Source organism: Mya arenaria, chromosome 3, assembly GCF_026914265.1.
Source record: "Mya arenaria isolate MELC-2E11 chromosome 3, ASM2691426v1".
Classification (NCBI taxonomy): domain Eukaryota; kingdom Metazoa; phylum Mollusca; class Bivalvia; order Myida; family Myidae; genus Mya; species Mya arenaria.
The window spans coordinates 35,769,814-35,794,938 of NC_069124.1; the positions used below are offsets into that span (position 1 = coordinate 35,769,814).

At 34.3% G+C, this 25,125-nt stretch overlaps 1 protein-coding gene across 1 annotated transcript in view; it reads left to right on the top strand.

Annotated features, from left to right (window-relative positions):
* The first annotated feature begins 23,215 nt into the window (after window positions 1-23,215).
* The window catches only part of LOC128227518 (formin-J-like), an 81,539-nt gene continuing 79,629 nt past the window's right edge, over window positions 23,216-25,125 (top strand). Inside the window, exon 1 of the mRNA XM_052938148.1 lies at window positions 23,216-23,343. The gene's annotated coding sequence lies outside the window, so the exon portion shown is untranslated. The remainder of the gene's footprint in view (window positions 23,344-25,125) is intronic.

Genomic DNA, 25,125 nt, shown 5'->3' on the forward strand with positions numbered 1-25,125 from the left:
CATAAAATAACCTTTTTTTAATTGTTCGAAGCAGAAAAGCAGGGTTTTTGTATTATTGTATTTATCTGTCTATTATACATATTTTACCTATTTTACTTCTGTGCACATAAAAACTCTTTTAATTGATACCAAAATAATATAAGGTCACAAGGCAGCCACAATATCGAGTACCTCAAGAAATGGTACAGTGGAAATGCCCAAACCCACTCAGAATTCTAAGAATTATCGGTCTCATATGTCAAATATGTGATGTAATCGTGAGGGACCTCCCTCGATTATTTATTGCCGTGGATATTTTAAAAGTCGTCCAAGATCTTAAGACGTATATAGACATTATAATTTATCATATTTTTCCGCGTTGGTTGGTCACTTTGACCAAAAATCTTAAAAATGGAGTGTCATCAAAGGGAAGTAACAAGGTACGATTTTTTTTGTGCGACATAGAGTCAATTATTTCCATTTTAATTCCCTTATGTTACAAACTCATGTGAACAAAACTGTTGACTTATGCACAGAATGCATTTTTATGTCACGCTTGTTACTTGCTTAAATCATAATTATTATTCTTTCTGATAAATTGACCGACGGACATTTTTCACCGATTTGCAAAATAAAACAAATGTGACTTCAACTTTTGCAAACCTGGAACAATGTGACAACATTTTCCCCACATTTATGAAACTTCAACTTTCACAAACCGCAAAAAACCCACATTTTATTACATTCCTCTCATATATGTGAAACTAAAATTTATGACACCACAATGTTTACACTTGAAGAACCAATTTTTTTATAAGGAAGCGGGAACTGAACTTAATAAAACAACACGAATCTAAAATGTTTTGATGAAAGAACATAAAGTATACGCAATGGGTATTGCAGCGGCTTGTTGGTATATACGATAAAAACTCTTCTGGCTGAATCTTGGCGATCATTCAGGCTGCCAAATTAAATAAACAAAAACGCCTATATGTTACAAAATCCAAGTATGTGCTTGTCCTCAAGATTATTTGACTAATTCTTTTACAAAAAACGGAACATAATTGCGATCTTTGACTTGTGTTGAGTGGGCTCGTGCAGCTTGCTCCCATGCAGCCTCGTGTATAAAGGACCCAACGCGAAACAATCGCCTCGTTGTGGCGCTATCAACCCAAAGATCAATAATCAAACGAAAGATAATCAGTAATCAAAGGAAAGATAACAATTATAACTAGGTCAGCTCCTGTTTGAAAAGTAATAAAATACAAATATTATTGAAATTATTCATGTCAAATGTATCAGTTTTTGTAAATTGGCATGAGAAATATGGCATAATAGACAATGGGGTTTACGAAGATTGTATTCAAAGTCATGGAAGCGGAAATTCAGATTATTGCCAATATCCATGTATGAGTATAGTAATGATCTAATTTTCAACATTTGAATTTCTCAAATACCTTCTTTAAACATTCCGTCGGCGAGCATTGTTTTAAGAAAACTGTATGGTCAAAGACAGAAATTGTTAACTGTTACAAATTAAAACAATGCGGGTCATGACATTTGTTTCATATTTGAAATAAATCACTCTGGGTCACGAAACCGACGACTCGTCCATTATTAAATACCCTTCATTTGAATTTATATCGCCGTTGCTAATTGCCATTATTCTTTAAAACAAAAGCCGGATTTTACATTTCGATAGCTTGATTTGTCGTTTATATTCGCCGTCACGGTCCAGTAAAGCGCGAGTCCCTTTTTTCTTATCATTGTTTTTATCGCTTTCCGTTCAAAAGGAGATGGGTGGCGTACAATATCTCGCTTTTGTTCCAATTGATATTTCTTTCATATCTGCAAGATCCCAAGAAACATGATCGCATTTTCATGTTCGGATCATTTGTCTCTAATCATATACGCCGTTGATTTAAAAATTACACAAATTGTACATATCGAGTTATAACTGGTGCCTAATGTTTGCATGCTATGCTGTATAGAGTAATTGTTTGTCTTTGAAATTCTGTATTTATTTATTTTTCGTCAATTTTGTAACTGTGCTTATTTCTTTATCACACTTCCATTCTTTTTCTCTCATTTTCTGAAATCGCTGCCTGACGTGTGCTTTGTGAATGGAATTAATGTTATGTTAATAAATTATGGGCAAACAAAAACTCGAAAAATAGCGCCCAATTATGACTTTTCAGTTATAACTTGAAAGGGGAAAATGAAAGAAAACTAGAATCATTACCGGTCTCTATAGTAAGCACAAAAAGCCGTAATGGATATTACATACGCCAGTTATCAATGTCATCGGTTTATTGTTATTATTTGCACATCTTTGAAATGAAAAGATTATGTCATGCCTGATCGTAATGATTTTAATGAATTGATCGAACACCAGTGGAGGTCCGGGAGCGCCATACACGCCTCCACTGACACTTATTGCATTCATCAAAATGACACCAAATAGAAAGAAAAAAACTCGAACCGATATTAATATATATCACTTTGCATAAATGTTCATTCACTCTTTCAGTTGCATCGCACATGCCTGTATCACATGTCATTACAATAATATACTAGGACAAAAAATAATAAAACCTCAAAAACGTGATCACGATTTGTTTTTCGTCATCTGCCTGTGACATCTGTTTATTTAATTAACACACAGTGTGTGAAACAAATGAACGATGTAGCTACACTTTAATGCTTTATTATTTTTTATTTGTGATGTAGGCTAGCAGTGGCTTCGTTTTTTCCACATTGCGTTTGTTTAGTTTTGTTTCTTTCTTTTTTTTAACTTTTGGCAGAATCGTGCGTTTTTGTCAAACTTGTCAGTAAAGTAAAATGTATGTTGACAAATTTCCCAATCTCGCACGTGCCAGAGTTAGTGTTGAACAACTATTACAACTGATACTACTGCAGCAAGGAATAAAATACAAACACACTTGGTCAACTTCTGGGTGGTAGAAGAACCTATTGGTCAAAATGCTTGTTTCACAAAGTTTGTAAATGCTTGACCACCAACGCGTCAAATAGTCGGGGTGCAGCTACAAGACATTGACCTCTATGACAACGATAGGACACACAAATGGTCATTAGTTCCGGGTATGTTGCTGCTTGTAGGAGCAGCACTGATGGACAAGATTGTATTGTAAAGACGTACTGGAAATTGTTTTTATACACGGGTGAAGTTTTGATAGTTGATAGGTTTTGGTCCATAGTGAGTAGTTTATTTTGTTTATATGAGAGAACGTGCCCAAACAAGTTTGGTTGAATGACTGATAGCCGTCTACATAAATCGTTACGGGCACTGACATGGGATTTAACCGAAGACATTGTCAAATATAATATTGTCCGTTTATGGTCATCTGGCTGGTAAATTTTGGGCAACAATTTAAAAAAAAAACGACAGTGGGGAATAATCAAAATACAGCCAAGAACGCATTTGAGTTAAAGTTATTAAAAGAAAAAAATACTTTCCCTTGTTTATAGTGTAATAATCGCCAGGTGGCGTTTATAAGCACGAATGATTCATGCGTAAAATATTTACAAAACATTCAGCTTTGAGGAACCGATACGTTCACGTTGATTTAATTGATTGTATTTGTTTTACAAATGTTTATGATGAAAGTATGCTACGTTATGTTAGTTTGTAATATGTATTATAATTATAAACATTTGCTCTCCTGTCTACAAACATAACGATTCATGCACATTTACCACTCGATTTCTCATGTATAGTACACGCGTCATATAAATTCATCTGTCTATATATGGTTTCAAAGCAGCTTATGGGTGTCTCGTGGGAGGTGGTTTCTTAGTTTTCCGCAAAAACAGGGATTTCTCGCAAGTTTGCCTCGGTCAGTCGACCACATGGTGCAAGTCTATGATGGTTTTGTTTTGCGATTTACCGAAGTGCTTCTCTATGAGCTTTCCAAAATAATTACTTTAAAATATTATTGTTTTGTTGTTTTCTGTAAGAGGTTCTATAATGGTAGCCAGGGAACTGCATTTCAACACTTATATATTCACGAACTATGTTTAGAGTACAATACTTAGAAAGTATTCTTCAAATGAAGATGTTCAAAGAACGGCCCAAGATTCTTGTTGCCTTTGTAGCTGATATAATAGTTGCACATCAGGAATGTTTCCTTATTGACTAAAAAGGAACACATCGACCTTTGTCTGTGCATACAATTTGACAATCATTCCTAGATCAAGGCGTTGTCTTAATACTGAGATGCTCAAATTGGTTTTGATTATCCAAATACGAGTAAAATCTTTTGAAAAGACAAGACAAGAACCATTACGAAGCCTACAGTGTTTTATCTTTTATGTGATAAGCCATCAAAGCTAAATAACACCACGCAATGAATCAGCATCTTACGCAGGCAATACATAAAGTTTGATCTGTTAAGATTAATACCAAGATCAATCGAATTTATTTTTTCCCAATGTCACAATTCATTAAACATCGCCTTTCGCGTCAAAAACTATTTAATCAGCACCACAGGGGCACAAATCCAGTTACACATATATATCTAAAAATAAAGTTTGAAGTTTCGGCGAAGTAGGAGTGTGTAGAAGAATTGCGTTTTAAAAGCACGCTTACATAAACACTGTGAATTGAACCTGTCGAGTAATATACAAAAATCTTTCGGCTTTGCATGCCTTTTATTTTTAATAATACATGCGCTTCCCAAGCGCTTGTTTTGAATGAAATAAGTGCCGATGTCCTTCTTATTCTTTACGTCTTGACCCGTTTGAGCATGTTCATAAAACACAACGATATAAATTTGGGATACAGAACTGTATGCTAACCCACAATTTTGTCCTACTGCCCCCTGTGGTATTCACATACATAAGTGATATAATCAGTTTATATTTGATATTTATTGAAACATATTATTCAACAAGCATGGGCGTATATCTTCCTGGTGGTTATTAAATACGATGAGCGCATTGTACAGTCGTGGGAGAAAATTGAAAAGAAAAAAGCCCTTATCCAAACACAACTAATTGGTGATCTATGCATGCTATATTGTTGAAGTTTGTATCTTTAAGAGAACAATATTTGGGTTGGTTTAGTTTAAACAGTATTTATATTTTACAATTAAACATTATATAAGTTAAGGAAGGAGAAGGAAGCAAATTGCGTATATGGGACCTCTTTCTTTATTGATGGCTTATCATGAGTGATGTCTCAAAAGAACTTCAAACATGCGGTCATCTTAAAATTCAACTTGTAAATTGTATTTTCTTTTGATCTAATCAATAAAGTTCACATTTTCGTTGAAAGATCTCACTTAAAAAATATAAAATAACTTAAAAACGCATTCCACAGGCACATTAATTTACCGAACAGCCTGCTTAATTAATCAACTGCTCGGTAACCGTTTTTCAGACAACGAGTACGAGAGATAAACCTTACAATAGTGGTGATTCCAAATCGAACATCAAATGCCCAAGCACGCAATTGCGGACGACCTCGAAACTTGTCCTAACCTAACCCAGCCTCACCCTTGACCTGGCGAGGCAAACTTTATCAAGCTTGCGCTAAAAGTTTTGTTCTTTCGAGACTTTTGGTCGACTCCTGGTTACTAAATGTCATTAAACTCTCATAAAAGTGTCCATATCTCAATACATAATGCCAGATACCATCAACAGAGTTGATAAGCTTCGTTTAATAACCTTGACGATAAATTATTGCGGCCGTTATTTAAGTTATGATTGAATTCATTAGCATACACATGAAGCGCTGTTTTGTTCAAATTGATTAGGAATGCCTAATTTGTTGAAGTTAATGAAAATAGTACCTGTCAAAATGATAACTGATGTTATCGTGAAACCGCGAGAAAATGGATACACTTTTGAGAGCTGCCACCATTGTGGTTGTGACCGTTTTTGGTTCAGAAATTGTACATGAGGTTTGCACCAGAAAGTACCTTTTCGGTGTATTGTGCTTGGTTTGATATAAACAGCCCCAAAGCGGTCACTGGACCAGCGACATCTTCGGCACCCCTGCAATCAATAAGACTATTGTAGCTATAGGTAGTACACAGTTCCTAAGTGTAAGTCATTTGTGTGTAATTGTGAAACCTCTTGTAGTCATAGGTGTTTAATTATTAAGTCATAGAAGTCAGATACATGTATGTGTAATTATTAAGCCGTTTGTATTCACAAGTATTTTATTGTTTAGACGGTTGTTGTCAATAGTGTGTTATTGACATAACACAACATTTATTCATCATTAAATGATATAGCATTCACAACCAAAATGCAAATGATATGAAACAAATCCTCGTGAAGAGCAAAGATATATAGTCAATAGAGAAGTAAACTATATCTCTTAGTAACAAATTCTTAACATAATAAGGTTCTCGATCGTAACAAAGATGCATGATGGTCGTAAATGATGTGTTTATAATTATAATTCATATGTAGTCATATGTGTATTATGCATGTTTTATTATAAAAGAAGTTGTAATATTATAAAGGAAGTTGTGGATGTGTTGTGTGTGGATGTGGATATGTATGGGTTATTTTTAAGTCATTTGTTGTTATAAATGTGTTATTGATAAGTCATGCGTGGTTCAACGTGTGGTATTGTTAAGACATCTGAAATCATAAATCAGTCACTGGTAAATTATTTGTAGTCATACATGTTGTAGTGTTATGTAATTTGTAGGTATACGTGTGTTAGTGCTGTGTTATTTCTAGCCAAAAGTGTGTTATGTCAAGCCATATGTAGTCATCAGTGTGTTATTGTTGAGTCTGTTGTTAATGTGTGGTGTTGTTTAGCCTTTTGGAGACATACATGTGATATTGATAAAATATGTGTAGTCATACATGTGATATTGATGAAATATGTGTAGTCATACGTGTGGTATTGATAAAATATGTGAAGTCATACATGTGATATTGATAAAATATGTGTAGTCATACATGTGATATTGATAAAATATGTGTAGTCATACGTGTGGTATTGTTGAGCCATTTGTTATTAATTGTGTTGTCTTATGTAACCATTTCTAGTAATATGTGTGGGGTCGTTAAGCCATTTGAAACCATAAAGGTGATTTGGGTAAGCCTTTCGAAGTCGTAAGTGTGTTTGTAATACATATTTTAGGGACAAGCGTGGTTCACCGTTAGGTCAATTGTAGTCCTACACTTGGTATTGTTAAACCATTTGTAGTCCTACACTTGGTATTGTTAAACCATTTGTAGTCCTACACTTGGTACTGTTAAACCATTTGTAGTCCTACACTTGGTACTGTTAAACCATTTGTAGTCCTACACTTGGTACTGTTAAACCATTTGTAGTCCTACACTTGGTACTGTTAAACCATTTGTAGTCCTACACTTGGTACTGTTAAACCATTTGTAGTCCTACACTTGGTACTGTTAAACCATTTGTAGTCCTACACTTGGTACTGTTAAACCATTTGTAGTCCTACACTTGGTACTGTTAAACCATTTGTAGTCCTACACTTGGTACTGTTAAACCATTTGTAGTCCTACACTTGGTACTGTTAAACCATTTGTAGTCCCACACTTGTTTAACCATTTGTAGTCCTACACTTGGTATTGTTTAACCATTTGTAGTCCTACACTTGGTACTGTTAAACCATTTGTAGTCCTACACTTGGTACTGTTAAACCATTTATAGTCCTACACTTGGTACTGTTATACAATTTGTAGTCCTACACTTGGTACTGATAAACCATTTGTAGTCCAACACTTGGTACTGTTAAACCATTTGTAGTCCTACACTTGGTACTGTTAAACCATTTGTAGTCCTACACTTGGTATTGTTAAACCATTTGTAGTCCTACACTTGGTATTGTTAAACCATTTGTAGTCCTACACTTGGTACTGTTAAACCATTTGTAGTCCTACACTTGGTACTGTTAAACCATTTGTAGTCCTACACTTGGTATTGTTAAACCATTTGCAGTCATACGTGTTTTTGGTTAAGTTCTCTGTTGGCATAGGATGTAATATAAAGTCATTTGTAGTCATACGTGTGGTATTGTTCAGTTGTTTGTAGTCAAATGTATGGTATTGCTCAGTCATTTGTAGTCAAACTTGTGGTATTGCTCAGTCATTTGTAGTCATACGTGCGGTATTGCTCAGTCATTTGTAGTCATACGTGCGGTATTGTTCAGTTGTTTGTAGTCAAATGTATGGTATTGCTCAGTCATTTGTAGTCAAACGTGTGGTATTGTTCTGTCATTTGTTGTCACATGTGTAGTATTGCTCAGTCATTTTTAGTCATACGTGTGGTATTGCTCAGTCATTTGTAGTCACACGTGTGGTATTGCTCAGTCATTTGTAGTCATACGTGTGGTATCGTTCAGTCATTTGTAGTTAACTATGTGATATTGTCCGGTCATTTGTAGTCAAATGTGTGGTATTGTCCAGTCATTTGTAGTCAAAAGTGTGTTATTGTTCAGTCATTTGTAGTCTTACGTGTGATATTGTTCAGTCATTTGTAGTCAAATGTGTGACATTGCTCTGTCATTTGTAGGTATACGTGTGGTATTGTTCAGTCATTTGTAGTCAAATGTGTGGTGGTGTTCAGTAAGTTGTAGACATACATGTGGTGGTGTACAGTCAGTTGTACTCATATGTGTGGTATTGCTTAGTCATTTGTAGTCATATGTGTGGTGGTGTTCAGTCAGTTGTAGTCAAATATGTGGTATTGTTCAGTCAATTGCAATCATACGTGTGGTATTGTTCAGTCATTTGTAGTAAAATGTGTGGTATTGCTCTGTCATTTGTAGTCATACGTGTGGTATCGTTCTGTCATTTGTAGTCAAATGTATGGTATTGTTCAGTCATTTTGTAGTCATATGTGTGGCACTGTTCAGTCATTTGTAGTCATATGTGTGGTATTGTTCAGTCATTTTTAGTTATACGTGTGGTATTGTTCAGTTATTGGTAGTCAAATGTGTGGTGGTGTTCAGACAGTTGTAGTCATACGTGTGGTACTTTTCAGTCATTTGTAGTCATACGTGTGGTATTGTTCAGTCATTTGTAGTAAAATGTGTGGTATTGCTCTGTCATTTGTAGTCATACGTGTGGTATCGGTCTGCCATTTGTAGTCAAATGTGTGGTATTGTTCAGTCATTTGTAGTCATATGTGTGGTACTGTTCAGTCATTTGTAGTCAAATGTGTGGTATTGCTCTGTCATTTGTAGTTATACGTGTGGTATTGTTCAGTTATTGGTAGTCAAATGTGTGGTGGTGTTCAGACAGTTGTAGTCATACGTGTGGTACTGTTCAGTCATTTGTAGTCATACGTGTGGTATTGTTCAGTCATTTGTAGTAAAATGTGTGGTATTGCTCTATCATTTGTAGTCATACGTGTGGTATCGTTCAGTCATTTGTAGTTATACGTGTGGTACTGTTCAGTCATTTGTAGTAAAATGTGTGGTATTGCTCTATCATTTGTAGTCATATGTGTGGTATCGTTCAGTCATTTGTAGTTATACGTGTGGTACTGTTCAGTCATTTGTAGTCATACGTGTGGTACTGTTCAGTCATTTGTAGTTATACGTGTGGTATTGTTCAGTCATTTGTAGTAAAATGTGTGGTATTGCTCTATTATTTGTAGTCATACGTCTGGTATCGTTCAGTCATTTGTAGTTATACGTGTGGTACTGTTCAGTCATTTGTAGTTATACGTGTGGTATTGTTCAGTCAGTTGTAGTCAAATGTGTGGTGGTGTTCAGACAGTTGTAGTCATACGTGTGGTACTGTTCAGTCATTTGTAGTCATACGTGTGGTATTGTTCAGTCATTTGTAGTAAAATGTGTGGTATTGCTCTATCATTTGTAGTCATACGTGTGGTATCGTTCAGTCATTTGTAGTCAAATGTGTGGTATTGTTCAGTCATTTGTAGTCAAATGTGTGGTACTGTTCAGTCATTTGTAGTCAAATGTGTGGTACTGTTCAGTCATTTGTAGTCAAATGTGTGGTACTGTTCAGTCATTTGTAGTCAAATGTGTGGTATTGCTCTTTCATTTGTAGTTATACGTGTGGTATTGTTCAGTCATTTGTTGTCATACGTGTGGTATTGTTCAGATTTTTTGTAGTCATACGTGTGGTATTGTTCAGTCATTTGTAGTCATACGTGTGGTATTGTTCAGTTATTGGTAGTCAAATGTGTGGTACTGTTCAGTCAGTTGTAGTCATGCGTGTGCTATTGTTCAGTTATTTGTAGTCAAATGTGTGGTGGTGTTCAGACAGTTGTAGTCAAATGTGTGGTGGTGTTCAGTCAGTTGTAGTCAAATGTGTGAAGGTGTTCAGTCAGTTGTGGTCATACATGTGGTGGTGTTCAGTCAGTTGTACTCAAATGTGTGAAGGTGTTCAGTCAGTTATGGTCATACATGTGGTGGTGTTCAGTCAGTTGTACTCAAATGTGTTGTATTACTTTGTCATTTGTAGTCATATGTGTGGTGGTGTTCAGTCAGTTGTAGCCAAATGTGTGGTGGTGTTCAGTCATTTTTAGTCAAATAGGTGGTGCTGTTCACCCAGTTGTAGTCATACGTGTGGTGTTGTTCAGTCAGTTGTAGTCAAATGTGTGGTATTGCTTAGTCATTTGTAGTCATAAAAAATATGTGTTGTGTTGTTCAGTCATTTATAGTCATACGTGTTTACCGTTGATATATAGGTAGTCATAAGATCCAACTGTTTGTGATGAGTATTTTTATTTAAAGTCGTATTGTAAATTAGGATGTCTGACGACCCCATATTGGTTTACTTTGAACCCTTTTAAGTTAAGGGGTTTCCTCATTGAATACTAATATGTAAAATAATTGACCAAAACATAGTTTGTATTTTTATTGCAACAGAAATCGGAAGTGAAATTACCGATCTTTCAAGGTCAAAACAGCATGTTCGATATATTGTTATAGGTTAAACTTTCATTTATTCGTCCTCTACACATGAAACACTTTCATACGATATCAAAATAAAAATGTGTGTGACCAGGTATGAAAATTTCACATTATTGTACATCAAGTACCTTAAATCATTTCTTGACGTCAACAAGTGTGATCTCGTTAAACAATTTAAGGCGTCTTACTAACAAAATATCCACACAGAGTATCAAAGCAAATTAAAATCTCGTCTTTTAAGAAAAACAAATCTTTCTTTTGTGACGTCAGGAAAAGTCGAAATAAGAACCCACGATGGTCTGGTAGTTGAATTTATGAGGACATTTATTTCAGGCATATCTGATTTATTTGTTTTCTTGATTTGGCCATGTTTGCATGTTAAGTATATTAATACTGTAATATGCCTTCTTATCTGTATAGTTATCCTAGCACTTACGAGTTACCTACACAATTTGGGTTAATCTCTAATTGCTGTAATAATCGTAAATGATTTTCCTTTCATTACGGTCGACCTTTGATTGTTCTGGAAGGAGTCTGAGGTTACATACAACAGAGAGGCTGCGGAACAATACGTGTACGTATAACTGAACATACACGGAAAAGTTGCAATTTAGTTTAAAATCCGTTTGCGATATTTCATTAGAAACCTGAACTTAAAGTCTCGCTAAGACTCATACATTACTTTCCCCGTGCATTCGTTCATGTCATTCTAAAATATACCTGAATCATGTACAAGGCCCAAAATGAAGTTCACCCTTACACGTTACCGTACAAATAGTGTAACGTAACCGTGTAGTATATCGCTACCTTCCGCTGACGTCATGGTCTTAAAACCAAAGGGTAATCTTTGTTGACAGTGTCAATCTTATGACCAGGCCACAAGCTTATGGGTAAAGAGTGCGAATTATGATACATGATTAGAGACAATGGACCGATTGATTGGCTAATGCTTTAATTTGACACTTGTCCAAACTCTGTAAGTCACCTGTAAACCATATGAATGAAAACTTGTTGTAATAAGCACACACCAGATATTAAATTGGGTCTTCTGAATGACTTGCTAGATCTTTTCTAGGTCTTTGCCAAGATAAAACTGTTTATTAGGATAACATTCCAAGCTCCCTACTTAAGAGACGCGCACGGTTTAATCATTTATCATCCTCTCGACACCTACGTATTTCTTTATAGAACAAGATGCTAAAACAAAAAATGCATTTGAATTTGGACCTTTGTGATATTTTAATCATACTTTCGTTTATTGCCTGCATACTGGTGATTTTTTTTCTTTTGTACATACGGTTCGCATCATGATCGGTTTGAATGTTTATAGTTTATTTCAATAGAGGTATTGTAAGCTGTATAAACTGTCTACAAAGTATTTGGATAATATATACAATTGCGTGCAATATCAAAGATGGTATACTTTATTTAAGATTTTATCACTGTATGTTTTTCTTATTTCGTTCATACAATCTTTCGGACAATTGCCAAATCCATGGTTGTAATTAATTTTGTTTCTTGTTAATCCAGACAGGATTCGATCGCTTAAAGCTTCTATATACGCAATTCGTATCATAATTGATGTTAAATAAGTAAATACACGTCATGTTTACTTGATTGAAGTTTAAGAATGTTTTGTCGGAACCGATGGCGCCAAATTGAAAACTCTTTGACACGGAGTGAAAAAGGCTACTGATGACTTCTGGCACGCGACTTGACTAAATTGACGGCTCGAGACCCCCACGTGCAGACTAGGTTACATACAACTATACAGAGGTGAGCTTTATGTAACATTGTATACATCTGGGGTTACGTCAGACATAATTTATATGTCGCTCTGTTCAAATTCAGTTTGCATTTATGGGCATAGGTATATCTCTCTTTTTTCTAATGTACTTAGTATTATGTTTATTCTTAATGATAAAACTGATACTTTTTCAAATTATTATGGAACATGTTGATCGTAAACTAAAAAAAAAGGGAATCGTTTACCTAATTTCTGAGATATACTTTAAAATAATACTATAATATTTCTGATACCATAAATAATTCAAATAGTTTTCTTATACTTGTCATATTTTAGATATGCGATTTATCTAGTGTCTTAAGTAATGACAAATGAATTAGTTTAGTTACTGTTGTTTTACTTTGAGCGAAATTTTTATGACAATACTACGCCTAACTGAACTATACATTCAATTTTTTAACATTTGAATACGCATTGGCGTACGTCATAGCTCAAGTATGTCTTACTTTTAAATGAAACAAATTGAAATCAATATAATACTTTTATTTGAATCAATTTGGTGAGAAAGAAATATTGTTGACTTACAATAATCATTATGAACCTTTTGTAATTCTTTCTCAAGGAGTTTTATGAGTGTAATGTGACATTTAATCTTGTACATTCTTTTATAATCCGTGCCCAAAAAATAAAAGCGTTATGAAGTAATACTATTATTAATTCCATTATAGAATAATAGCACGAATTACGGGACTATTGAATTTATGCTTTGAAGGACTTTGTGTTCACACCCCATTTCTAATTTAATTAACTCTAAAAATCATTGAACTTAAACTATCACAATCCCCACGCCTGACTTGAGAAAATCTGGGCAAAACTTGTGGAAAATAGTGTAAATATTCATCCAACACTAATCTTTGGACTTTGTAGGTAAGAATGTGCATTTTTTATGGAATAACTTATTTATTTCTGACATGTATATACGGTTCAATGAGAAAATGGGGAATCTGTCTGTTGATTGAAAGTAAACAATTGCAATGAGAGATTTGTGAAACCGAGGAAATAGTACAGCTAGGAAAATGTGATCATAATACTGTTTTCCTTAATTTTGAAAGTTACTGCGCTCTTAACATACGGGTTGAAACTCACTTGTTCACATTTCCATGATTAATTATTTCATAATTTTGAGAATTATGTGGTTTGGGAAAATTCGCGATCCATCATAAGTATATACTTGGTATAGATCATTTCGGCGTCGTCGGCGTGTAAAACCTTTAGCCATGCTCATAACTAAAAAAAAACATTCGATATATCAATGTGAAACTTTGCATCGAAATTGACGTCACCATTGAAAGAAAGCAAATTTTGTAGAAAATATCGTGTGTTTTTTTGTTTTTCTGCTGGATATCATTTTAGTATGCATTATATTTATAAACGGAATTAAAACGATCGGATATATATATATTATTTTTAATAATTCCGGGTACAACATTATTTCTGCAATGCATGTAGCACGATAAATGACATCTGTTGTATTAGGCTCATCTGGTGTAGTTGAAACAAGAATGTCTTTTCTTCTAATTTTACCAAAAAAGCATGTACTAAAAGAATCTTACATTTGTCAGCAGTAATACACAACTGTTTTCAACTCGCCATTACTCGCTTACTAACATATTTCCGGAGTTCGTTGAATCAAATTGTGTATTATGACGACTCGTGACAGATCCTAGACATATATATGGCAAAGTAACCATCTTTGTGAATATATGCCTATGAATGTAATTATTTGATTGATTGAATGTCTTGGTAAAATAGAATTGAATAAGATTGAGGATGGCTACATGTGTTTTACATAACACATGTGTTTTTATATACAGCACTTTTTGGGGCTAATATCTCAGATGGAATTGATGGGATTTTTTTAAGGCTTATCATTCAGAATTTCTTCATCAATCTTCCTAATATTTCGTTTTATCTAGTATCTATGCCAAGATGGTTTTTCTTGAATACTTTTCCGATGCGGTCATACTCCACCATCAAGATGTCTGGATTTGAATATTTTTGTGAGTTTATTTAACCATGTTGGAGCACTGTACATGCAGCATATTTGGTGCTGATTGCCTCAAAGTAATTTGCTATAATGAGGACTGAAATCCCCTTTCCTCACTCTAAAAATCTATTAAATGTGTCTGCTATTTCTTTAAGATTCGTAAAAGATTCACTGCAAAGTAACGTTGCATTATTTAAGATAGTTTTCCCTTTGATAGTTGTTGAGCAGGATGGTTGCTTGTTTCTTGAAATTCAGACGTGATTATTATAAAAAAAAATCAAATTTGCTTCTCAATGTACACGCAGTTGGACAAAGACATTCTATCTTGAAATTTAGGTAATAATGTAAACCTTTTTTTACTCGTGGAGAGTGGAAAACTCATTTGTATCGTCATCGTTTTTATGTGTAATATGATTGTATAGCAACTGTAATATTGAAGCCATGTTATCCCCCGCCTATCGTCTACCTGGCCTGTTGGACCACACATTTCACATTTCAATCGTATTACAATATTGTGAAAATGTGGGCACTAATTTCACATCTATTAGGAGTGTTTTTTTCACCTACGTAAACATGAAAATACAGAGTTCTGCAACTATGCATAGTGTTTATCAAATCGTGTTGTACAGTAGTGTTTTTTTTCATAACGTGCCAGTAAAGTTAAGAAGTAACTGTTGTGCCACACATTCCTCATTTCATTATTATCACAAACTTGGAAAAAGTGATAACCATGTTCGCACAATGTCAAGGCATTATTGTTAATCTATCAAAGTTAACAAGGGGACACAAAGTTTTGCAACTGTCATTGTGTAGCCACTGAGGTATCCGAACATTTAATAGAATGAAAATGTGATTTGTAAATGTTCTGGTCTAATACAGGCCAATTCAGGTATTAAAATACATTGAAATAATCTCATCGTGATGTTCTTAATGCAGTTTTCATTAAATAAGTGATCAAACGGCAATTTATCGTGTGTATGGTTAACATTGTATATCTTTACAATGTTTTGCTCTTCAATTGAATTAGATTAAAACGGAGTTTAGCACCATTACACTTTATATATTCATGGTATGTAGCAGCTACTAAGGACATATGTATGGAAGGGTACGGTACGTTTATTTGAAATTATTTTTTTCACATACATTTAAAGTATATATATCTATATTGCATAAAGAATTGTAAACTAACGAACAATCATACTCATAAATAAGTTGATAAGAAATTCTTTGACGAAGTTTATCGTCGTCGTTTCCCCCCAAAAAATACTCGGGAAAATTAACTATACATGATAAGAAGTTTGTACAAAATAGCGTAATGTTGGTAAAGCTCTTTATGTATGAAGTCAGTCGTATCCTTAATAACTATATTAAGATTGTTGATAATAACTTGTTGTACACATTAAGGGCACTCTCTCATATTTTGTGACATTTTTGCGGACTGAAACCTTGTTGGGAATTGCTATATCTGCAGTATTTTCAGAACCGGTATGTTTTTGCACGCACAGTCACTTTATTTCGTCAGTAAATTTTCTTGGACAATCCTAATTCATATCCTATATGCAGATATTTATCAATTTTCATTTGTCCCTTCTCAATCGCTCCTCTGAGTCACCAGAAGCCGACAAAGTGTTGTTTTATGGTCGGTTAATTGATGTTTTACGGTTGTCTAATGGACGAGTAACAACTATTGCCGTAAACAGTTGATGGAATACATATTTTCCAGTGATTTATATCTTTTTGGTCAGTGTTATGTTCTAGCTGCGTCTATAATCCTAGGTTTGACTGATTATTTTATACCCCAAACGCTATTCGTACTTCGTCCAGAATGTTGTCAGGTCGTTTTTCTGTGCCTGTTTTCTGGTCATTTGGGACCATTGAAACAATACTTGGTGATTCAAATATATCTTAGTGATTCGTAAATTTTTTTTTACTAAAAATAGAACTCACGCCTAAAAGACGTTGCTACCATTGCCTTCAGTTGGTGTAAGCCAAAGTTCAAAATCCTGTTTTATAGGCATAAGCGGCATGTAAATTCCTATCGGATGTGGCCATTTCAAACATAACATAGTCATAAACATATACAAATAACACAAATAGTAAAGTGTCAAATTACAAGAATGAAAAACATATAGTTAGTATTTAAGAAACACTTAAAATTTCCAGGGCTTAATTTCAATGCAGCTTTGATATACATGTATCTAGCTACAATTAACAAAGTATAATAAAAAAAGACTTGAACATATTCATGGACAAATAGGATGTATTACCAAGATAGTTAGATCTTAGTCCATTGTCAAGCGTAAAGCATAAAATGACACTCAACTTTCATCATATTTAAAAAACAACATTTGCATTTTTTATCGACTCTCAAAATACCTATATAGCTGCCAGGTTTGATTTTTAATTCAAGAGCAGAAAAATGCTTTCATGAGACTTCCGGCAAATAAACCCGTGACATGTTTTATCAAACATTGTGTGTATTTGGCTAGGCTGCCGAATGATCTCTCTTGCATGATATATTTACCATTCAGCAGACTAGATCTTCCAGTATGTACCCACCATTCAGCAGACTAGATCTTCCAGTATGTACCCACCATTCAGCAGACTAGATCTTCCAGTATGTACCCACCATTCAGCAGACTAGATCTTCCAGTATGTACCCACCATTCAGCAGACTAGATATCCCAGTATGTACCCACCATTCAGCAGACTAGATCTTCCAGTATGTACCCACCATTCAGCTGTACAAGCTTTTGCTGAATGTATCCAACATTCATCTGTTCAAGCTGTTCAGTCCAAACACATATATGGCAAAATTAGGAAACAGGACACAATTTTTTTTCAACTTACCACATTTAATGAAACAAGCCTCTGACTACCTTGATCATTACCCTGTTCTTCAACACAAGATCAAACACATATTTAATATTTATTGCCAAGTCTTGGTCATTGATTTTGTTAAAATACACAAATAAAAATACGTATAAAACAGGAACAACAGCAACAAAAGCAACAACAACAGCAGCAGCAGCAGCAACAACAACAACAACAACAAGAGAAATCTATATCTTTAACAAATAAAGCGATATAGAGGGAGTTGGCTTTGCTGATCGTTCATACCCAATTCATGTACTTCTAAACTTTGCATGTTTGTGAAGACGACCGAAGAACATCTACTGTTTACATATTGCATATTGATATTCTGGCACTTTAAATAAACTAGTGGTCTCTCATTGTAGTGGTCAATTTGGTCCGAGACTTGCCTTTCTTACATTATTCATGGCGCAAGATTTGTTTTTATGTGTTCTTGTTCGTGTAGATTCGATCAATACTATGATAATACATATATTGAGGTATGTAAAGTTGGCTTGTACATTGTACATCGTAGTTCAGCTTTTAATTCGCCAATTACAACCTTGTAGTTTGGTATTCAGCTTGTAGTTCGGCTTGTAAATTGTACATAGTAATTCAACTTGTAGTTCGCCAATTACAATCTTGTATATCGGTATTCAGCTTGTAGTTCACCCTGACTGCACCAGCATACATAATATTTGAATTACAAGCTAGTAGTTGGGTATTCATCTTGTAGTTCGGACAAATACATTAGCATACATTATATTTGAATTACAAGCTTGTAGTTGGGTATTCATCTTGTAGTTCGGACCAAATACATCAGCATACGTTGTATTTGAATTACAAGCTAGTAGTTGGGTATTCATCTTGTAGTTCGGACAAATACATCAGCATACATAATATTTGATTTACAAGCTAGTAGTTGGGTATTCATCTTGTAGTTCGGACCAAATACATCAGCATACATTATATTTGAATTACAAGCTAGTAGTTGGGTATTCATCTTGTAGTTCTGACCAAATACATCAGCACACATTATATTTGAATTACAAGCTAGTAGTTGGGTATTCATCTTGTAGTTCGGACAAATACATTAGCATACATTATATTTGAATTACAAGCTAGTAGTTGGGTATTCATCTTGTAGTTCGGACCAAATACATCATCACACATTATATTTGAATTCCAAGCTAGTAGTTGGGTATTCATCTTGTAGTTCGGACAAATACATTAGCATACATTATATTTGAATTACAAGCTAGTAGTTGGGTATTCATCATGTAGTTCGGACCAAATACATCAGCATACGTTGTATTTGAATTACAAGCTAGTAGTTGGGTATTCGTCTTGTAGTTCGGACCAAATACATCAGCACACATTATATTTGTATTACAAGCTAGTAGTTGGGTATTCATCTTGTAGTTCGGACCAAATACATCAGCACACATTATATTTGAATTACAAGCTAGTAGTTGGGTATTCATCTTGTAGTTCGGAATAATACATTAGCATACATTATATTTGAATTACAAGCTAGTAGTTGGGTATTCATCTTGTAGTTCGGAATAATACATTAGCATACATTATATTTGAATTACAAGCTAGTAGTTGGGTATTCAATTTGTAGTTCGGACAAATACATTAGCATACATTATATTTGAATTACAAGCTAGTAGTTGGGTATTCATCTTGTAGTTCGGACCAAATACATCAGCATACATTATATTTGAATTACAAGGTAGTAGTTGGGTATTCATCTTGTAGTTCGGACCAAATACATCAGCATACGTTGTATTTGAATTACAAGCTAGTAGTTGGGTATTCATCTTGTAGTTCGGACAAATACATTAGCATACATTATATTTGAATTACAAGCTAGTAGTTGGGTATTCATCTTGTAGTTAGGACCAAATACATCAGCATACGTTGTATTTGAATTACAAGCTTATTACATAAGCCTCAAATCTTGCGGTCATGGTTGAGCGCTTTTTTGCATGTAACTCCATTAAATATAATGTGTGCTGATGTATTTGGTCCGAACTACAAGATGAATACCCAACTACTAGCTTGTAATTCAAATACAACATATGCTGATGTATTTGTCCGAACTACAAGATGAATACCCAACTACTAGCTTGTAATTCAAATATAATGTGTGCTGATGTATTTGGTCCGAACTACAAGATGAATACCCAACTACTAGCTTGTAATTCAAATACAACGTATGCTGATGTATTTGGTCCTAACTACAAGATGAATACCCAACTACTAGCTTGTAATTCAAATATAATGTATGCTAATGTATTTGTCCGAACTACAAGATGAATACCCAACTACTAGCTTGTAATTCAAATATAATGTGTGCTGATGTATTTGGTCCGAACTACAAGATGAATACCCAACTACTAGCTTGTAATTCAAATATAATGTGTGCTGATGTTTTTGGTCCGAACTACAAGATGAATACCCAACTACTAGCTTGTAATTCAAATATAATGTATGCTAATGTATTTGTCCGAACTACAAGATGAATACCCAACTACTAGCTTGTAATTCAAATATAATGTGTGCTGATGTATTTGGTCCGAACTACAAGATGAATACCCAACTACTAGCTTGTAATTCAAATATAATGTATGCTAATGTATTTGTCCGAACTACAAGATGAATACCCAACTACTAGCTTGTAATTCAAATATTATGAATGCTGGTGCAGTTAGGGTGAACTACAAGCTGAATACCGATATACAAGCTTGTAATTGGCGAACTACAAGTTGAATTACTATGTACAATATACAAGCCGAACTACAAGCTGAATACCAAACTACAAGGTTGTAATTGGCGAATTACAAGCTGAACTACGATGTACAATGTACAAGCCAACTTCACATACAAGATAATGAATAATTCTGTACGGAGTTCCTGTAATAGATGTGTAATGCATATAGAGCTTCGTCTGGTGGTCGAACGTTTTAACACCATTGGCATAGACAAGTCTAACTGAGCTATGTTTCTATATACTAGGATATTATCTATGACTTCACGGCATTTGGGTTGTGATAATTTTCTATAAAAGGTAATAGCTTAAGGATCAGGAATTATTTCATCGTTGTTCGACGATCAGGTATTTAGTACTCTAACCAAGGAGAGTTATTATAATTTTGTGAAATGTTTAAATTGTAAAGCTTTTGCGTCGAGGGAAATGGTAAATGACTAGGTTTTAACGCGACCACCCATTGCTTTCCTTGTGTTTATTAACTACAATAACTACAATATTGACAACTGTATGCAAATGTCCCCACTTTCCGATGACCATTTTCATAAACATACGATGGTCAACAACAAACATTGCAAAACGTGATTGACAACATACTTAGAATGCGCATCCATAACCAGTTCGGCCAATGCCTTCTATAAAATCCATTTGTATTGCTGTTATTGACAGCAGTGAAGTATTTTGACGCATGGTGTTTGTGCATGATATTGACAACAGTGTGAACACGTTATTTGCTGAAGAAATAATCCAACTGCACGGTTAAGAAGCTATATTCCATATCAGGTTAGTTTTTCTCTGTTATCGTGGCTACTTTTGTTTGTGAAGATAGCTGTAACCGGAATAAAATTATAACTCCTTCAACTTGTTAATCTTGTTCGCGGTAAACGTCTGTCACGTGATGTAAAAGCCGCGCCATTGATCAGTCTAAATTAAAAGATGTTTCGCCTGCGATTGAACAGCTATCTTTAAAGTTTCTACTCTCTCATATGTGTGCCTGTATATTTGTGTGTGTGCCTGTATATTTGTGTGTGTGCCTGTATATTTGTGTGTCTGTATATTTGTGTGTGTGTGCCTGTATATTTGTGTGTCTGTATATTTGTGTGTGTGCCTGTATATTTGTGTGTCTGTATATTTGTGTGTGTGGCTGTATATTTGTGTGTCTGTATATTTGTGTGTGTGCCTGTATATTTGTGTGCCTGTATATTTGTGTGTGTGCCTGTATATTTGTGTGCCTGTATATTTGTGTGTGTGCCTATATATTTGTGTGCCTGTATATTTGTGTGCCTGTATATTTGTGTGTGTGCCTGTATATTTGTGTGCCTGTATATTTGTTTGTGTGCCTGTATATTTGTGTGCCTGTATATTTGTGTGTGTGCCTGTATATTTGTGTGCCTGTATATTTGTGTGTGTGCCTGTATATTTGTGTGTCTGTATATTTGTGTGTCTGTATATTTGTGTGTGTGCCTGTACATTTGTGTGTGTGCCTGTATATTTGTGTGCCTGTATATTTGTATGCTTGTATATTTGTGTGTGTGCCTGTATATTTGTGTGATTGTATATTTGTGTGTCTGTATATTTGTGTGTGTGCCTGTAGATTTGTGTGTCTGTAGATTTGTGTGTCTGTATATTTGTGTGTCTGTATATTTGTGTGTCTGTATATGTGTGTGCCTGTATATTTGTGTGTCTGTATATTTGTATGCCTGTATATTTGTGTGTGTGCCTGTATATTTGTGTGCCTGTATATTTGTGTGTCTGTTTATTTGTGTGTGTGCCTGTATATTTGTGTGTCTGTATATTTGTGTGTCTGTATATTTGTGTGTCTGTATATTTGTGTGTCTGTATATGTGTGTGCCTGTATACTTGTGTGTCTGTATATTTGTGTGTGTGCCTGTATATGTGTGTGCCTGTATATTTGTGTGTCTGTATATTTTTGTGTCTGTATATTTGTGTGTGTGCCTGTATATTTGTGTGTGTGCCTGTATATGTGTGTGCCTGTATATTTGTGTGTCTGTATATTTTTGTGTCTGTATATTTGTGTGTGTGTCTGTATATTTGTGTGTGTGTCTGTATATGTGTGTGCCTGTATATTTGTGTGTCTGTATATTTTTGTGTCTGTATATTTTTGTGTCTGTATATTTGTGTGTGTGTCTGTATATTTGTGTGTGTGTCTGTATATGTGTGTGCCTGTATATGTGTGTGCCTGTATATTTTTGTGTCTGTATATTTGTGTGTCTGTATATTTGTGTGTGTGTCTGTATATTTGTGTGTGTGTCTGTATATGTGTGTGCCTGTATATTTGTGTGTCTGTATATTTGTGTGTGTGCCTGTATATGTGTGTGCCTGTATATTTGTGTGTCTGTATATTTTTGTGTCTGTATATTTGTGTGTGTGCCTGTATATGTGTGTGCCTGTATATTTGTGTGTCTGTATACTTGTGTGTCTGTATATTTGTGAGTCTGTATGTTTTTATAAGAGAAGTAAAACTTACTTTATGACTAAATGCAGCCAATTTGATAAAACTTGGATATGTTGTCAACAGTTATCTATTGGGTAATTTGCAAATGTTGACCAATTAATGAACATGTTGGCTAACTTTCATCACAAGTTTTAAACAATTGTCTTCTACACATTAAATAAGGTTTGGATATTTGAACTGTCTATATTTTATATGCCTTGTGTAACCTTCAAACTATAAGTATTGCGCATTTACGACTTTACTGTCATTGCCGTAAGTGATTGAAATAAAATTACCGATCCTATCACTCCTTAATTTCACCTGAAGAGACACTAAATGAAATAATAGCTGCATTTACTGCTCAAATTACATGAACAAGCCGCCAATGAGCTATTACACAATTGTCATAATTTAGGCTTCATTAGGTTTGAAATTAAACATTTTGTCTACGTTTTAACCATGTTAGTTTTTTGTATTATAATTACATGGTTATTAATGATATCATGGTGCGGCGGATTGTCTTCTCAGATTAGCTGCATGTGTTGACTCGGTTATTTTTGCATTAGGACTAAAATGGAAGTACATGTAAGTCTATTTATTTCATATTAAAATAGTTAGTTTCTTATAATTCTAATAAAATCCTTCTAAATATAGGTCACTTGTCAGTTGCGTGGAAAGCATTTTTAACAAGCGACTGAACATAAAATATTTGTTAAATTCAATTATTGTACATCCAGTATATATTAGAGCATAAAAATTAACTATTTTGTATGTCAATTTTCTAATCTGATGGTCTCTTTCCACCTTGCCAGTCATGAATGATATGATCACAAGAAATTGCTCGTTTATGTAATTGTCATAATGTGCAAATTGCCTAATGATCTTATACACACCAATTTTGACTTTCAATTTGTGAAATTACAGTTTATTGCGACTGTATTTGGCTATATATGTGCATGAACTTTAAACAAAATGTATTAAGGACATTAAAGTCATCTTTTCCAATGTTTTACAACCGTTTTCGAACCTGTGCTGTTAAAGTGACAATCTTATTTAAAATCAACACATGTATAACAAACTTCAAATATTTGACTGATAAACCATTAACTACTGACGAAATAATGCATTTTTGGAAATATTACTAGTAATTGTTGCGAACAAGATTGTTACCTTGTATTTTATAGCTGAAAATGCATACAATGTATGTAATTCTAACCAAAGGTGTATTGAATTGTGTTTTACATGTTTTCACGTATTCAACCCAACGTACCGAATAAATCGCCTTACTAATGTCAGTCCGTTCAAATATTTTGCAAAGTTCTTCACTTGGGGATAAATTCGTCATCTAATTTGCATTATTAGCCTAAATACCACTAGTAAGTTAGTAAAACAACTCCTGATATTGTAAACTCTTTGTATCGTTTCATTTGAATAGCGACATCTTTTTTATTGGCTTAAGTTCTTACAACGCCCGCCATATTTGTTGTTACGTCATCATCAACAAGTACGCCCCTAATATTATGTCATTCTAGCATCGCTGTGGTTGGATTAAAATGGCGGCATGGCCAATTTAAAATTAAAAGTTTATTTACCATAACAGCTAGGTGCAATGTATTTAAAAGGTAAACAAGGTCGACACAAGGCCCCGGATCACACCATTACATACGTCATTTCCCAGTCCCAAGCTCCACTCGTATTTACACATTATAATAGAAATAATTGAAAATCCTATATGATTTTACACTTGAAAAAACTAATGTGGTCATGGATATGGTTCATACGAGTCTTTGGCCAATATTAGAAAGAAAAATAGCTCTGGAGCAAAACCGTTCTTGTGTAATTGCTCAAAAATGAAAAATGAACTTAATTGTTGTGCGCATATTTTATGACATTGTTTTAATATCACGCAACAATTTTTACTAAAGAATATTGATAAATACAAACATAAATATGAATTGGAAACAGCTACAAAATGCTTTATGTACTTTAACACTATATTCCAAGTTTTAAAAAATGTTCTCAGCTAAGTCGTGCCGAGTTTTGTGACACTTGGGCAAGGAAATGGCTGATATATTACTCAGATCCACGTTGGCGGTTTTGAACATTTTGATATGCCTGCACTAGATGTATTTGCACTACTTTGAATCTAACGTATGAAGGCCCATCACGTTTTTACCGATTCAAAGAGGTACATGTATATAGTATCACCAGGGCAATAAATTCGACGATTATTTCGAGCTCAATCCGTTAAGTATTTTGATATATTCTTTGTCAATGAAAACCTGCCTACACATTTTACATCAGTTGTTCAATAAGCGTTATACATGACGTATAACGTATGTCTCTACAATAGCGTAGTCGGTATCG